The sequence below is a fragment of the Tympanuchus pallidicinctus genome, unplaced genomic scaffold, assembly GCF_026119805.1.
Source record: "Tympanuchus pallidicinctus isolate F22 unplaced genomic scaffold, pur_lepc_1.0 scaffold22, whole genome shotgun sequence".
Lineage (NCBI taxonomy): Eukaryota > Metazoa > Chordata > Aves > Galliformes > Phasianidae > Tympanuchus > Tympanuchus pallidicinctus.
Genome location: NW_026294739.1, coordinates 25168420 through 25173417, shown reverse-complemented (window position 1 = coordinate 25173417; position 4998 = coordinate 25168420). Strand labels below are relative to the sequence as shown.

Sequence of the window (4998 nt, the reverse complement as noted above, 5' to 3'; positions counted from 1 at the left end):
GGTGCCTAGGCATGTCAGAGAACAAGAGGCAGCTCTCACCAAGGGCACAGGAGTGGGGAGCCCAGCACCACTGAGATCCTTACCAGCAGGGTGCCATCCTGCAGACACTGAGCAGAGCTGGCACTGATAAGAAAGTCCACTACAAGCTCAAAACACAACAAGCAGGAAACCAGGTCCAAGGTCCAAGCAGGGAGCTTGGTCAGGAATAAAAAGAGACAGGGCCAAAGCCAAGCAACAGCATGGGTCCAAAGTTCTTTTTATTGACAGGACCAAAGGCAAACCTAAAAACAAAGCTCAAAGAGCTCAATCTTGAGCTTACATGGGCTCCTAGGCCATGGGTGGAGCATGGTGGATGCTCCAGGTGAACCTCCTCAAGGTGATCAGGACTTGTTATTGGCCTCAGAGTGCTGACAACACTCAGGTCTGGTTTCTACCTAACAAATGGTGGTATTTTATGTTAGAAACAAATTCATTTGGTGATATTTTTATTAAACGTGTGTATGTTTGTCATTTCTTACTGCAGTATTTAAGCGCAAGGCTTGGGGAATCCTCCTTAGTATCCTAAAGCAGCAGGCTTATCTGTGTCATTTAATCATCCAAAATCAGCTATTTAGGAGGGTCTTTCTTACTGCTTGTCATTTATTACCTCAGCTGCCTGCTTTGAAGTGCCAGCAAGTCATTGCCAGCCAGGGCTTCTGCCAGCAGAAAAACTCCCAAATCAAGCTTCTATTTTTGTTCTTTTGTGGGTAATCACATATCACATGCAGAGTGTGACTGCCCACATTAGTAGTGTGCTTGCTTAGCCTTCCCAGAAACTGGAAAAGTAAAAATCTAGGGATTTCTTGCTGTCGCTGACTTCAGCTCTAAGTGCTCCAAACTGGACAGAGAGGATCGATATCTGTTTTCTTTCTGATGTTTACTAGAGGGTTGCCAATATGTACATCCTGCACACGTTTAGTTCTGTGCAACCTTATCAACATTTTGATTCCATTGAAAAGCTATTCAAATCATTCTGAATCAACATTCCTTTTTTTTTCCCCCGCCCAAAAGATAAGCTTCTGAACATTCTGATTTACAGCTATTTCTGTGAAGTCCCGTGCTCAATTCACAGCTATCAGGAGCAAAAACTTATTGCTTTCAGGATTGTAAGTATGGAGGCTAAGCCAGTGGGGAGAAATGTGGTGCTTCTGGCTGAAGTGCAGAACCTGAACAGGACAGAGCATCATCAGAGGTGAGTGAGAACACGAACATTGTGAAAGAAAACACACATAGGATGTTCTGCTAGAGTTTCAGTCTTTCCATTCCTGTTTTTTTTGCACTGCCAAAAGGAGAAATATTAAGATATATTTATCTTTTCATCCAGCATGCTGTCTCTGCACCATTTGGAATTCAGACTTCGGGGAAGATAAAGGAAACAAAACCTTCATTTCCCACTCTGCTATTTCACCTATAGTGCTTCATGTTTCTCCTGGCATTATGCTTGCAAAGGTGTTCCTATGCTATGTTAGCTTAATTACAACACCAGCAAGCCAAGCCTAACAATTCAGAGAAGAAATAGTCTGACAATTTTACCAGAGCTAGGAAGGTATAATTAAAGCAATCACATAATTAACATTTTCCTCAGCTAGTTATTGTTTTATTACAGCTGACGGTATAGAACAAATGGAAGTTACTTAGACTGGCATTGCTGCTGAGGTGTCTGTGGGAAACCTCAACAGAGCACCCAAAAATATCATCTAGGTAGCATTCACACAGCAGCGGATCATTACCCTGTTGGCTTTAACACTCATTTCTTTGTGGATTGGCACACGCTTCTTGTGGCTCACGCATTACTTCAGCCTAAGGAAAGCTTTTCTTCCACATCCACAATTGGCCATAACTGCTGTTAATGTGGCTGATCTTTCCAGCCAGCTGTAACAACCTCCGGTTTTTCTCTTTCTTGCATGGTGGGACTCCGCATTGGCAGAGTATTCCAGGTGTGCTCTGACAGGTGCTGAGTGGCAGGGAATAGTTACATCATTTGTTTTACCTCTCACAGCTGAAAAAGTGGGGTTATGTGGCAAAGACTTTAACACAAATTCAGGTCCAGGAATAAGAGGTGGACACATCTGGCTTCGAATAATAACATTAATGGTACAGTGATGCTGTGAAACATTGCCTGGGGATCTGAAAGAACTGTATGGAGCTGAGGACCACAGAGTAAACAAACAGGATTCTCAGGCAACCTGCAGTCTAAAGGAAAGGATAAAAATCCTCTAACAACATTATGAATGATGAGCTTCCCTTTAACATTTTGATAATGCCAGTGGAGTAAAAAAGACTGGTGATGATAAGGTAGCTGACCAAATAAACACAGGCTGCAGCAAAGCTAGCAAGCTAGCAAATACTGGGCAAAGCTGTCAGCTGTGTAGCAGGTAAAAGGGCAGCAGGCACAGCTGGGAAGGTCACTGAAGGGCAAAGTTCTAATAGAGTATTTTAGAATTACATATTTCTAACAAAGGGAATAGATTCCTGTTATTTTTTCCATGATGCATACGTGGAAATGGAGCAATATGTAAATAAGGAAGAGAGCACTGAGATCAAGCCTGTCCCTTCTCACCTAATTTCTCCTCTTAGCACGAATGTCCTTAGGAGACCCTGAACTGTGACTAAATGTGCAACACTGTTTTTCTCTCTGCTTTGGGCATTCAAGGTCTTTTCTTCATTCCTCGTTCATGAAAATTGGGAATATCTTCAGCAAGTGAAGTGTGGTGTACTTAGAACAGAAGTGAGATCAGGAAACAGGAAAAATCAGTGTCTTGCCCAGAGTCACAGAGCTAGCTGAAGTAGGTTCAGCAGTAAAAGCCTCCCAGTCCCAACCTGGGTTTTGTAAAAAATAAATATCAAATCAAAGAAATAACTGAAAATAGACATGCTATCTAAAGATCAGTGATGAGAAATGTGTGGTTGGAAGAGGAAGGCTGATTACAAGCTTCAACAGCAGAGGGGTTTCCTATCAATAAGGAGAAACACTACAGCAGGTCTACAAATGCCATCAGTATTAATTGGTTTAAAAAAGTGTAATTTATACAAATTCCTGTATATTAATTCAAAGCACCTGAAGTACCACCGTGTCACAGGAGAGGGCATGCTGTGCTCACAAGGACATTTCTGTTCCTCTCCAGTGATGAGAATCAACATAGAGAAAATGAATAAAGCATCTCAGAGACTTAATAAACAGGAGATTTTCAAGTACTTTTTTGTTTAATAGCACAGCATATAACCCAGTTCCAATTTCAAACGCTCTGGGGTTACATCTCTGCCCCGATCACATTTGTGCTCTTCTCGCCTCTGTTTCCACGCTCATGCTCAGCACTGAACGTAATTATGAATGCCAGTCACTTGTTTAAACAAATGCTTTGTTTGGCAACCTTTGTTTTCCTACTGCTTATGCAGCTGCAAAATTGTGTGCACAGTGTGTTAATTTTTTACCTCTGACCCTATGGTAAGGTTTTTCTTCTAATGAAAAGAAAAAGAAACCAATGAACGAGATACCAATCTGTTTTTGATCTACACAAAACACGTCTAAAAGCAGCAACTTCCTTGGGAAACAAAAGCAAGTGAATGCTGATAAGAAGGTAAAATAAGCCAGATATTTCCTGGAACCAAATGATTTTTCATAATGAGACGGAGAAAAACTTAGCATACACGTAAAGTGGAAGAGAAAGTCTGAAAAATAAGGATGAAAAGGTGAGGAATTAAAACAATGAGGAAATATCTAGCTTATTCCATTTGGGAGAATAAGCCAGCAGGGCAGCAAGAGGTATTTTCTTCTATAAAATTAAAAAATAAGAATGATGATTTGCTCCTCAGCTCCATACAGTTCTTTCAGATCCCCAGGCAAAAAATATGATGTTCTTATTCATTTTTATGGGAAGAGGGGGTGCCTGGAATAGGAGCTGATGTGACAAAGGCACTCGAACAAGTTACAGTGGGTTAAACATGGGACAGAACGGTGCATCTGCTTCTTCCTGGTGCTGGCTTATGAGCAATCTCTTACCTCATGGTAAAGTAAAGCCCTCATTTGCTTAGAGGACACACACTGCATTTCAATACATCACTGCATTCAGGTGAGCACATTTTTGAAAGCTCATAAAGCTGAGGGGATTTTGTGAAGCACGGGAAGCACCTGTTTGTCCTTGTTAAGTGGTTCATGCTGTAAATAAAGACTAAGCACCAAAATTGGTCCTGATTTAAGCACTGAGAAGGTGCCAAGTTGCTGTATTACTTTTATTGTGTTGCTATTTCTGATCAAAGATGTAGACATTAGCTGGATCCTGCTGTAATTTCCTCTGTTACTTTGATGGCTGCAGGTGAATAATATGTTGATGTGTTGTTTTAACTGAAAAGTGATTTACTGGCTTTGCAGAGGGGAGCAGGATCTCACCTCCTCAGCAGAACCTGAGTTAATAATCTCTGGGAGGGAATGCACTGATGAGAAAACAGGAGGGCTGTTAGGATGGATTTAAGTTTTGATAGCAAAGGATTTTACTGGCAGCTCTGCACAGCAGGTACTGCATACTGGTATTTATTTTTACCATTGTTTTTCTAGCAGGGGCAGAATGGTTGCTTGGGTTTGCCAAGTCTGGTAGAGGGCAACTCTGTGCAGCAAAGCATGAAATAATCCTATGTGAAAAGTCAGTTTATAAGCAGTTTAACCTCTGAACTTCCTAATCTGCTTGTGAAAGAAAAGAACACACTAAATAAATCCATGGACTCAGCTGAGCGTTTGCAAATCTGGAAGCAGAAGCAAGGCTTTTTGTAATTACCAATTGTTAATTTCCAGGCTTCTAATGACTCTTTAACACTGGAAGCGGTGGTTTAAGAAGTGAGTACTATCACTTCCAAAGAAAGGTACAGTGCATGTGCCTCATCAGCATAAATTTCCCTGTTTGAAAGGCGAAACAAATTCTGTTCCGATTCTCCCCATAGCTCCCAGACAGCTGAGCAGGAGGAACT

The 4998-nt window shown here is 41.4% G+C and overlaps 1 long non-coding RNA gene across 1 annotated transcript; it reads left to right on the top strand.

Annotated features, from left to right (window-relative positions):
• The first annotated feature begins 311 nt into the window (after positions 1-311).
• Positions 312-4277, top strand: LOC128081924 (uncharacterized). Its single transcript, XR_008207463.1, has 3 exons — positions 312-421; positions 1142-1231; positions 1364-4277. It is a non-coding gene; the product is annotated as an uncharacterized LOC128081924 (long non-coding RNA).
• Positions 4278-4998: the final 721 nt, after the last annotated feature.